Below are 13267 nucleotides of genomic sequence, written 5' to 3'. Positions count from 1 at the left end.
TGTAATCGGGACAAAAAAAGTCATTATGTAGGTCTAGTCATAAATGAGATTAAGTTGGTTAATAACTCAACAGCACTGTAATGTGTATTCTGTACAAGTTCAAGAACCATTCTTGAGTCGTTCACCTTTATTTGGGCACAAAATATTTTTGGCTGGTAAAAAACCACTGTGGCAGGTGGATTTCAAAATTCACCTGCCACAGTGGCTGGTGGCCAAAAAAGTTAACTTCAGGCCCTGGAGATCGGTAAATATCGGTATCGGCAATATTAATATCGGCAAATATCGGCAACAGCAATATTAATATCGGTTATCAGTATCGGTCACAATTTTCACATCGGTGCACTACTGCCCATATTATTCATGTGGATTTGTTTTTTCCATCATAATTTTTATGCTGTGTATTTTTTACTTTTTATGCTGTAGTGTATGTTGTGTGTGATGTCTTTCAGCTACTGAGAACTTGAATTTCCCCTTAAAATAATAATAAAGTATAAAAAGTATTAAAAGACAATAAAGTATCTATCTGTCTAGTTTAAGGGAAACAAATTATTGAAGATTTCAAGACTCACCACTCCCATTACACAAAGGCAAAGACCACTTTTTATATTTTTGTCCATTTTCCAAATCACAGTGAGTGCAGCCTATCAAAATGCCTGTTCAAGTTCAAGTTAGATCTTAATGGAAATTGAGAGAGAAGCCGAAATTGAAAGATAAATTATCATTCTTATGTAGCATGCTGGTGCATATTGCCATTGTAAACATTCTCTTAAGAAGATTAAAAATCAGTATACTGTAAAGCTCTTTATTGGCTAAATTTTAGTGCCCCCTGTCCCTTGGTGCTCTACGCACAGTGTGTGATGCGCGTGGTGGTAGCGGCAGCACTGAGTATGTGTGTGTTTGTGTGTGTGTGTGTGTGTGTGTTTATACTCACCACAGATATGGCCAGTAGAAGCAGGGCACAAACTTTTGAAATGCTCATCCTCACTAGGTCTTCGCTAGGTCTCCTGATGCACACACACTCATACACATACATACACCAAAACAAACTCTTGCCCACTCTGTTTCTTCAGTCTTCACACTCTGTCACTACTTGAGACCTTGTCGCGTGTGACTCAGAGTTGCCTGTGCTGCTCCTCCCACTTCATTATGGTTATTGGGTTTGGCAGACGCTTGTCCAAAGTGACTTACAAGTAAAACAATACAATAGTTAAATTACTGTAACAGTGAACAGTGTTTCAGAAAGTTGCTAAGACTACATTAAGAATAGCAATAATAAACAATAATGTCAATGCAATCAATAGCTTAATGAAAATAAACAAATACTATAATATACTATAATATACAAACTCATTCCACCAACAGGGAACCACTGAGGAAAAGAGTCTTGAATTTCACCAAAAGTATTGTTGTGTCGACCAGCGTTAATGGCTGGTCGACACAACAATACTTTTCTGCGATCTTTATCAATCACTCTTTTCCTTGGTGTCATTTTTCAGAAATACATAGCCTAAGACCTATAAATCAGGTTCTGATGACTGCATCAATGCCTCAAGAGTGTATTTATGTAATTTGGTTGGTAAGTAATGATGCAAAAATGGGCTAATAATTATTTGGGTCCAACAGCTTTCAGAGCCGCTTGTTTTTCTCCATAGACAGAAAAATAAATGTTTTCTTTTCCGATTTTGTTTTACCCTTACTAAAACAGAGGTGATGGTGACAAGTTGATTTAAACTGGCATTACAAGTTGTTAAAACTGGCTGGCTGTGCTAGTAAACGTTTTTGATGAAAAAGCTGTTGGGTCCGTCACCTGCCAATTGGAAGATACTGTGCAGACAGTAAGAGCTCCCACCTCAATACACACATACTGTAGGCATAGGCTATACAATCATGCAGTTAAACACACACACACACGCTTATGGCGCGGGAATCGTGTCAAAAACCTTCTGAACGTCCATCTGATCGACCAACCGATCGACCAACCAAACGTCATACCACCCGCCTTACATGTATCAGAATAATTGCCTTTTTATAAGCAGCCAACATATAGGCCTACCTACATGAACTTACACGTATCCAACATGTGCCCAGAATTGGTGCAACATGTAGCCTAGGTCTACTTATTCAGTTGGAACATGATGGATACATGTAGGCTTGTGATAGAACATGAATACATGTAGCACTGTTTGCCAAAACCAGCCGACACAAAGACAGCTTCTTCCCCCAAGCCCCCCCCCCCCCGAAAACTGTAGCCTACAATGTTGAAACTTCATTAAATGAACATTCATTAGCCTATTTGTGTCATATTAGTGACAAGCTATTGCTATTGTTAAAACTAGTATGCGTAATAACCATCTGCAAAACAGGACTATAACCAATTGTCTGCAAGATATCAGAAATGCCATAGCTGGCCTTACCACATTTTCTCTTTTTTACATCAATATGTTATGGAAGCATATGAGCCCACTTCAAATCATCTCCAAATATGTGATTATGTATCCTAGGCTAAGTTTAACAATGTCTTCTGGACAAATGTATCCCTCAGACTGCAATTTAAATAGATTTTGCTGTGCCGTAGCATACTGTAAAAGTAGGCCTACAGCCATTTCTTAGAGTGGCTTGAGATTAACATAGCCTAAATACTGTAATGTTGCCACTAATAAAGATACGTTTATTAAGTAGGCTAACAAATGAAAAGTGTTTTGAGCCAAAATGGCATGAAGGCTAGACTATTTTTTGTGGACCGCCTGGACCTTTGAGCAAAACATCAGCAGACGGAGAAGCCCTCAGTGTCTAGCAATGCTCGGGGGAACCTGCTTATCCAACTGTGGGTCGCCAGTCGAACTGAATTCGCATTTATTTCAATTTGGCTATAGGCTACGATTGAAGTTCCTATGGTTCACAACTACTCGCAATATGCTATCGACACTAGTTAACCACAATTTGTAGCCCTATTGGTCATGTTAAGCGTTATTTGCAATGTGAAACTAAAAGAAGTAGAAAATTATGTTTAAAGACAAACAAACAGACAAAATGCACCAAAAACAAAATCTCCGGAGAGGTAGACTACACATTTGTGTTGCATGATAAAGCAATGAACGTGCTGGTAGGCGTTTGACATGACGTTTGATGGATCCACCGGTTGGTAGGAAGGGAGGTTTTTGGCATCATTCTGGCGCTATACATGCTTTGCTCTTGGCTGTTTCTGTGCATGTGAAACAGCAGCAGATTCCACCCGCTGTCTCGCTGCCAAGAACCTGTCAAGAACATCTTCAAAAACCACAGGAATGCATGAACAGTGTTTGTAAGGCTATGTCTATACGAAACCAAACTTGTGTGCACGCACAGAGGTGAAAGCGGTTAAAAGTGCTGTACCCACATAGCAAAATTTGTTCGGCAAACCCCTCTGATCCACTACCTTTCCTCAGTTTGGGCCCACTTGGCCCGGAACTTTTTCGCAAGCCGGAACAAATTGTTCATGACAGCCCACACACAGTAAAATGACTTTCTCTGAGTGTTGGCTGAGTGTCGGCTGTAGCCTACTGGCCCACACACTATAAAACTATAAATATGACTGAATGTTGGCTGAATGTCTCTGAATGCTGGGTTCCCGGGCCATATATGGCCCATTAACTACCAAAAGTACTTGAAAATAAACACAAATCCAGAACTAATAATTAAAAGCACAAGCTACTTTTATTAACAAGTTTAACAAACACAACCTTGCAAATAAAACAAACATTTTAAAAGGATACAAGCTATCTAAAATAGGGTTGCAAAATTCCGGGAATTTTCAGTTGGAGAGTTGGAAACATTCCATGGGAATATATGGGAATTAACAGGAATAAACAGGAATTAATGGGAATAAACTGGGAATTTTTAATATGGCAAGTTAGTCTATAACAGGGAACTTAAATGTAGTGGACAAAACCCCATCTTGCAGTCTAATATTAGTTAAAACAACCTGATTTAATACAATTTCAGTCAAATTTCTACCCTGCACATATGTCAATCACATGCACACAGCAATCGGCATAGGCTGCTAGACATAAAGGAAACCTATGGTGCGTTCATATGCATGGGTTCCAACCAATCAGATTTTGTTGTTGAGTGGTGTGGTGTATCTTGGGCAGTTCAGTGTTGCTAGTTTAGCACACTAGTAAACCATAGGCAGAGAATGGGATTCCTGCTAGCATGCTAGCTAGCTTTGTATGCTAAGCTAAGCGAAAATACCAACATACAAATCATATTGCTTATTACGAAACAAAATGTTAATGTTTGTATACAAAACAGTTTGTATGAATTACCCAAAATTCCCAGTTAATTCCCGTAAAATTCCCATTAATTCCCATAATTTCCTTTAATTCCATGAAAGTTTCCAATTTGGAATATTTCCAAAATTCCCCAACTTAACTTCCCATGGTAAGTTTCCGGAAAGTTTCCGGAAATTTACCAGAAATTTTCCGCCCCTTTGCAACCCTAATCTAAAACCATCTACATCTTTCATATAAAAAAACAACAAATAAACATTTTAAAACTGTATAATGATTCAAATAAATACATTATTCTAAATTAACATAGTTTATTTACACATTTACAGAAATATTCTGTCTCTCTCCCTCACTCACATACACATACCTCTCTCTAAAAGAATAATTCCATTGTCAGTAGTTGTGGGTTGTGAGTTTAGTGTGGTAGGTGCTTTAAATTCTGTATTTTTGTACTATGTACAATGACCTACCCAGCTACACACACTCAAAGTATTTTTCAACAGCAGCAACCTTTGCCACCTGCCTTCTCTTTCTGTTTCCGCTTCATTGTTGCCTCCACCTGTTTCGGCAGCACTACCAGCCGAGAGGGTGTCTCCAAACTGCATTTAGGTATAAAAGAATATATATATTACAAGATCATTATGGTGTCTAAATTAATATTTCAACATGTCATCTGTCAGAGAAGTTCTGTTTGTCCACTCAAATATACTTACTGCCACCTCAACTCTCTCAGTTGGGGGTTAGTCAGACTTCTTTCCATCCATCCTTCTCAATTTAAGATGCATGGACAGCATATCATTTGAAAAGAAAAAAAATCATTAAACGTTATCATTTACTCTCTGACAAAATATTACTAAAGCCCAGTCTGCAGCTGCCTTGGTAACACCTCCCTGGTAGTTTATTTTGGGCAAATAAGACATTGTCATTGTGTGGTTGTTAAATAATTTATTATCAATGACAATTACCAATAGCAAGAGATATTTGTCAACACATACCAGAAGCACAAGGGCTTGTGAATTTCCTTCACAAGAGCCTTGTGGGTGCTCCAGGGGCCATGTTGTTAACAGCACATTCCCCACTCAGTTCTTTGCCTACATAGTGGATGAGGCAAACCAAAAGCATCTTAAAATGACAAATCAAAAAACACAGGCTTAAAGGAATTATCCGGAGTAAAATGCACTTTAGATCAATTTACGGATGATTGGGAGTACATACGTTGAGTTGACATCCAAATCATGTCATTCGGATGTGTTTTGAGAAAGTTCGATGTTACCGTTTTTAGTCAAAACTCCTTAGCCTGGAAGTGACGCGGGCATGTCATTTCGCCGCTACAAAACGCTATTTTTATACCTCTTCTACAGTTCCAAACAACATTACACTTACGTGGTAGTGAGTAGAGGGTCCCTAAAGCCAAACCGAAGTATCCTGAGGTCTTTATGTGGTCGGATAGAGAGTCCAGAATGAATTTCATCAAGCCAGTACCTTTCCGGAAATGTTGCCATCTTTGCTGCCACCTTCAGGGGAAAGTCCGTAGGAGTCGATTGCTGAGTGTGGAGTAACACGCTCTGGAAATTCACAATTTCGTCGCCATTTAAAAAAAAAAAAAAAAAAACATAGTCCAGTCCATACAACTTTATTTCAATTTCGAAAGAAATACTGGACTATGTTTTTTAAAAAAAAAAAAAACGTCGACGAAATTGTGAATTTCCAGAGCGTGTTACTCTGATACAGACTTGATCGCTCACTATAGATTCCAGGAGATTTTGCCTAATTTGCGGGCGTCAGGGAGCTGCTATCAATATGCGGGAGACTCCCGGAACTTCCGGGAGACTTGGGATGTCTGCTTCTGTTGACTTTCAAACAAAACAGAGAGCTAGCTCGCTACTTCCTCCCCCTCCCTCCCGTGCAATTGAAACTCTCCTAAATGCGCATCTCGTCTGTGATTTGCTGGAACAGTTTGTTATGTTTTCATGGGCTAGGTTTGCCCAGGTTGTTTTTGTTGCCGTTTTTGGAGCCTGGGCTGTCCACAGAGATCACTTTTTTTTACAGTGTATTCAGGACACAGACAGCTAGCGGTTGATTAGGTGATGTTTGCAGTAAGTGACATTTGGGGCTCTATCTTGCACTCCAGCGCAATTGACTTTGCGCAAGTCGTTTTGTGGGTGGATCTTGGGCGCTGTTGCTATTTTATCGGCGGGATAATGACTGTTGCGCCCAACGCAAATCTAAAATGGGGTGCTCTGTAGTAGCTACATTACTCATGGGTGTGGTTTGGGCGTAACGTGCTATAAACCAATCAGAGCGTCATATCATTCTCTTTAAAGGGACACCAGGCAACGTTTTCGTGTTAATTACTCATCTTCGTAAGTCGGTATATGGTTAAATGACTCATTACAGGGCGAATGAAGACTCTCTCGCCCGCCCCTACTGCCTGTAGGAAGAATATCCCGCTTGCAAGTTCAGTGTATCGTACCCGGCGACCGAAGCAGTTTCAGTTTCCATCCTGCATCCACAGCACAGAGGGAGGCTAACGAAACGCTAGCGATTGTTGCAAACGTGTGTATAATGGCAGAGCTGGCGAAGAAGCAGCGAAAACCCTTGACGGAAGATGCAAAGAAAAGGAAAAGAGCTTCAGACCGAGCGAGGGGGAGTTTCGTAGAGAAAAAGCATCAGGCTTGCCTGGTGTCCCTTTAACAACAGGCACGCTTGTTCCATAGCTTATGATGGCGGATTTGCCAGACGCAGCCAGGAACAGTTCACAGAGCTATAGTCAGTTGGGAACAGTTTGCTATTGATTTTTCCTCTTGACAAAATGTAATACAGAAATGTGACTTTCCGATGTTTTGGGATCACTCTCACTGAATCACGAGGTTATGAATGCATGGTGATATTTTTGCAATGTAATCTAACATTACCTCACTGTAGACAATGCAGATCTTCTGTCAGATAAGCTCTCCTTTCCCGTGCTGCTGCTGGGGCATTTGGGTAAAAATGGCATTGGCATGCAGTTCAACATCACGTCTCATTAAGTCCTCTAATATTTCCTAATTTATGTCATCAACACATCCGTGATTTGTGGAAATGTGTACGCTAGATTTACACCTATTTTTTCACATCGGACACCACACTGATTTCCCTCTTGTAGCAATATTTGTCCTTGTAGTTATGTATGGTTTGGAGAAATGGGAACTGCTTCGTATAGATGAGAGGAGCAAAGTGCATTGCGCAACACAGGCACCCAAGCACCTTACGTACCTTACCATCAGGCAACTCAACAACGAGAAACAGTTTCCAAGTTTACCTAACTTTCCAACTCTGCACAGTATCCCATTAACTGCATGACAGTAGGCTATTTACAATATTTTATGTAAAGCAGAGTTTGTAAACACGTTATCATCAACTTAATGCATGCACAACTTTTGTTTGAGCAGGAGAGAGAATAACAATGAATGGACGCAGCAACTACAGAAATTGTAGCCTAGGCTACTTGTTGCTTTCTTTTACTATCTATGGTTGCTGGTTAACAGCACATAATAATTTGCGCCACTGACTTTAGACCAGGAGGTTCCTGGTCTGAGGCGGAATTGTTTTCTGAAACTGCAAAATATCATCAGGGACCGTTTGCGCCGGAACACGCCCCCTCTTTTCGCTGAAACGCCCCTGTGGGCACACATGTACCTGTAGAGGGAAAATTCCAATATGCGCTGACTGCAAAATAGGAAAGACAAAAGCGCGAGTATACAAAGTTAATTGCGCTGGAGTGCAAGATAGAGCCCAAAATGTTTTAGCCTAAAGAATGCATGGCATCGCTTAGAGCACCTTTAAACTATGTCTGGATAATATGTTGTACACTCATAATTTACATGCAATAACAGGTAAAGTTACATGTCACCTACCACAGCCAGTCTTGACAGATTGGGTTGAGTGATTTCCCAATCTGTGATTTTACAATTTGAAATTCATATTAAGTTTATATTATTTATGAGCTGTGTAATTACCAGCTAAAATACATAGTAAGTTGACTATTTTATATTTTTATTTTGACTTCTATTTTACATGGCTGTTGTCATATTGACGTACATTTATCATTAATGTCATTATACTGTAGTGTGTAGGTCAAATTGAGTGCCTGTCACTTTAAGAACGTGAGCATAAGGCTTCAGACATGGTTTTAGACATGTGGAAAATAGGCATCATGCATTTGATTATGTGGATGCAATTCATTATGTTTTCTATGTAATTAGTTTAAAGAGGCCCTATGCAACAATTTTAGCAAAAATGACCTTAATTATGCAGGTTGAGAGTCTGTGACGCCGCGGCTATCTGCGCGTCCTCACGCGACCATATAATGGCCGCACCAAACTTAAAGCATGTAGTACTTTTAAACAATGGACTTGTGTTCATAATGTACATGTGGACAAACTATTAATATTCATTGCCATGGACTGTGTTGCATTAGGTTGGGTTTGTGTGTGTTTAGCCGATGGATGCATACATGACGTTGAATCACACCAAACATCTTCCCACGCATTCGCGCTCATTTCATTCATTTCTATTTCATTCACTCGCGGCAAAACTCAGTTTTGTTACGGTAAAATAAGCATTGATTTAGAAACTGCAAAGCCTGTGTAAATTTTCTGTAATGAGAAAATTTGTGAGAGTTGTACGGTGTTTGTGTATTTGATGTTTGGAAAGTGCAACTTCTTACCGTCGCTATGGCCTGTGATTTCCTGGGGCTTCTAGGAAGCGCGATCCCGATACGGGAAGACTATATGGAAGGGTGCGTTCGCGAACGACACACTTGCGTCCTTGCCAAATCTATTATTGTTAGTCGACTCTGTATTTTGCATGTAATGGCATGTGTCCATGCATTAATATTACTAAGTAGGCCTTATGGGTTCTTATTGTGTACCGGTACTCTTTTAACTGTGTTTGATGTGAATTTATGATATTATGAGTAAACACCCCTGCCTGTGTATAGACTAATGGTAGTTACCAATTAGGTGTGGGTTTTGCCAATGCATAAAAATGTGTGTGTCATTTGGAATCGGGGTCTCGCAAGGAACAGAACTGCTTGCTGTTGCTTATAGCTCAAGGTATTGTGCAAAACCTTACTAAGCCTAAAAGCCTAGTGTTGTTGAATCTAGTGCTGTTATTTCTGGCTGAATATAGCCATAGCCTTTTTGTTTCGTTTATCAAGTATTTTTGTTTCTATTTTATTTTTATTTTTGTTGCATTATTTTTTCCTATAATTTTGCACTGGAGGACTCGTACTTTAGGTGATGGAAAAATAAATATCAATATTCACGCCATTTCTGCCTGACTTCTGCCATTTGTGCCAAACCCTAAGACCCTCGACAAACGTCAAAGGCCCCGTCGGTGCCCTCTTCAGCACCCTCTTCAGTCCCAGTTGGCGGAACCCAGCCCAGGCCACAGTCAGCGCCACCGGAGGGCCGCATCTATAGGCTCGAGACTGCAGTATCGTCCTTCATCCAGGCCCAGCAAGCCAGGGACGAGCGTCAGGAGCGGGAGACGCAGCTGCAAAACCAAAGATGGCGGTCACTTCAGCACCAGTTCCAGCAACTTCAGACCCTGGTGAGCACTGAAAGCCTGAATCGGTCCCCGGAGGAAGAGGAAGATGCACGTAGTGCACCCGTTGCTCCATCGCCAAACCCGCGTCCAGGCTCACCACAGACGACGTCACGTCCCGCCAGCAACGTGTCCAGACCAGACACGGCCATACGTCCCGACAGTGCCATGTCTGAGATGCCAGGAACGGACATATCCAGCCCTCTGTCGGATACCGCAAGGCTGTTCCTCCCAACACCGCGGTTCAGATGGAGCGCACCCAAGATGACCCCATACTCTGAAGATGAGGACATCGAGCACTACTTGACCACGTTTGAAAGGATTGCGTTCGCAAACCAGTGGCCAAGGGAAAGTTGGGCTTTGTATCTTGTCCCCCTGCTGACAGGGAAGGCCCGCGCAGCCTATGTGGCAATGGACATACTTGATACCAGAGACTATGCCAAGGTAAAGCAAGCCATCTTGACTAAATATGAGATTGACCCAGAGACCTACCGCCACAGATTTCGCTCCATGGATTTCCCGGCGGGTGAAACGGCGAGAGAGCTTCAATCAAGACTCACCGACCTCTACCAAAAGTGGATTTGCCCCGCGGAGAAGACTAAAGAACAGATCGGAGATGACATCGTTCTGGAGCAGTTTCTCCGTATGCTGAATCCAGATCTAAGGGTGTGGGTTAAGGAACATAACCCACAGTCCTCCAAGCAAGCTGCTGGACATAGCCAGACATTTATCCAAGGAGCATGTCTGGGTCCAGAGGGATTAATGGGAGGGGGTAGTGTCAAAGTGTGTTGCATACATGGTGACGAGAGCGAACACCGGACAGCTGACGTACAGGTGGATATCGAAGGACAGACCTACTTACTAAATGTTGGCATAATGGATAACTGTCCCTACCCAGACAGGTGGCAGGAGTTACCCTTTCCTGTAGCTTCTGCAGGGGGAAAAGATAAGAAACCCAAGTCTGTTAAGAGGAGGGACAAAGTTTTAGGAACTCCAGTACCAGAGCAGCTGCCCCTACCACCACTAGATGTTAGTGAGGTAGATATTACTGACTTTGGACAGGCTCAGAAGGATGATGCTACATTGAGTTCCTGTTTCAGCAAGGTGAAGAGTGAGGAGGATGTTTCTAGGGCTGCATTATGTGGGAAAGAATGCTTTGTGTTGAGAGAGGGAAGACTGTTGCGTATGAGTGCCGAGGGAGAGCAACTGGTAGTCCCTAAGCCCCTGCCTGCTAAAGTACTGAACCTAGCTCACAGCATCCCCTGGTCAGGCCACTTGGGGCAACAGAAAACCCTAGACAGGATTGCTACCCGTTACCATTGGCCTGGTGTGTACCAGGAAGTGGTAGCTTTCTGTAAATCTGCCCAACTTGTCAGCGCACCTCCCGTTCCAAAAGAGGCATGAAGGCACCCCTAGTAAACCTCCCCATCATTGATGTTCCCTTTACTAGGATTGCTATGGATGTTGTAGGCCCCCTTGAAAAGAGTAGGGCTGGCCACCGGTACATCTTAGTAATATGTGACTACGCTACTCGCTATCCTGAGGCTTTCCCCTTGAGAAACACCAAGTCTAGACAGGTAGCGAATAGCCTAATACAGCTATTTTCATGAGTGGGGATCCCTAGAGAGATCATAACAGATCAGGGTACAAACTTTAACTCTAGGTTTATGAAGCAAGTGTACTCCCTGTTAGGGATCCGGGGCTTAAGAACTACGCCTTACCACTCTGGAGCTAACTGGGACCAGTGGCTTCCCTATCTCCTCTTCGCTTACAGGGAAGTCCCACAAGCGTCCACCGGCTACTCTCCCTTCGAGCTTCTCTACGGACGTCAAGTGAGGGGTCCCCTGGATGTCCTGCGAGAGGCCTGGATGGGAGAGGTTCCTCAGCCACCGACCAACATTGTGGACTACGTACTCAAGATGAGAAACAAGCTGGAGGAGCTGAGCAGTCTAGCCCACGACAACCTGGCGCAGGCCCAGTCGACCCAAAAGACCTGGTACGACAGGACCACCCGCAGTCGTACCTTCAACCCGGGCCAAAAGGTGCTCCTACTCCTCCCTTCTTCAGAAAGTAGCCTGCTTGCCAAGTGGCAAGGTCCCTTTGAGGTGCTGCGCAAGATGGGCCCGGTGACCTATGAGGTTGCCATGCCCGACCGGCGGAAGCCAAAGCAGGTGTTCCACATTAACCTGCTCAAGGAGTGGATATCTAGACCAGGGGCCACCAGCGACCTGATGTGGGCCCGCAGAGTGGACGAGGAGGAGGAGCTGAAGGAGCAGTATTTCCCCACCGCCAGAGGCGAGGCCTCACATCCCTCTGTGGAGCACCTTTCCAGTCGTCAGCAGGAGCAGCTCCTGCAGATCGTTCCTGGGGGGCTATTCCGGGAGGAGCCCGGACGGACAACGGTGATCCACCACAGCATCAAGCTGACGTCTCCAGGGCCGATCCACCAGACTTCACTGAGGGTCCCGGCAAGGCTGATTCCTGCATTGAAGCAGGAAGTTCAGTCAATGTTGGAGATGGGCGTTATTGTGCCATCACGCAGCGAATGGTGTAGCCCCGTGGTGCTCGTCCCAAAGAAGGACGGAGGGCTGCGCTTCTGCGTGGATTTCTCCAAGCTCAACGCCATCTCTGCCTTTGACCCTTACCCTATGCCGAGGGTGGACGAGTTGGTGGAACGGCTCGGCAAAGCACGGTATCTTAGCACACTTGACTTGTGCAAAGGATACTGGCAGGTGCCGCTCACGCCGGAGTCTCAGGCGCTGACCGCCTTCAAGGCCCCGACTGGGCTGTTCCACTTCACCACTATGCCTTTCGGATTACATGGCGCTGCCGCAACCTTTCAGCGCATGATGGACCAGGTGCTGAGGGGGGCTTAAAGCTACCGATCTAAGCTATCGATGATGTGGTGGTCCATAGCTCATCATGGGCGGAGCATTTGAGCCACCTGGCCGACGTGTTCCAAAGGATTAAGGCTGCCGGGCTGGTGGTCAATGCCAGCAAGTGTCAGCTGGCCAGACCTGAGGTTTGCTACCTGGGGTACGTTCTTGGAGGTGGGGACATTAAGCCGCAGGTGAGCAAGGTTGATGCTCTTACTTGGATCTGATTTCACACCTGTGCTTCAGGGATGCGTCGCGTGCGTGATGTCATGGACTCTTGAGCGCACCAGGCAGTAATTAAGCAAGTTGTCTCCGTTTTGGTGCTTGACGCTACTGTCTTCAGTGAATTGTACACACCCGTATTGAATCTCTTTAGTGAAAGTTTTATTCATTTATTCATTAAAAATCCACTCATCTCAACTGTAATTTGACTTGACACCTCCCACTCAAGCTTTCCTGTGAACACACTGGGAAGGTCGCCACTCCAAAGTCAAACCCCATGGTCCCCTTGCTCCTCGGCAGCCAACAGGACAA

The sequence above is a fragment of the Alosa pseudoharengus genome, unplaced genomic scaffold, assembly GCF_046254945.1.
Source record: "Alosa pseudoharengus isolate Yale_2024_CS ecotype anadromous, Long Island Sound unplaced genomic scaffold, YU_APseudo_1.1 YU_APseudo_1.1_scf_11, whole genome shotgun sequence".
Lineage (NCBI taxonomy): Eukaryota > Metazoa > Chordata > Actinopteri > Clupeiformes > Clupeidae > Alosa > Alosa pseudoharengus.
The sequence above is the reverse complement of the archived record's forward strand: the minus strand, read 5'-3'. Positions refer to the sequence as shown.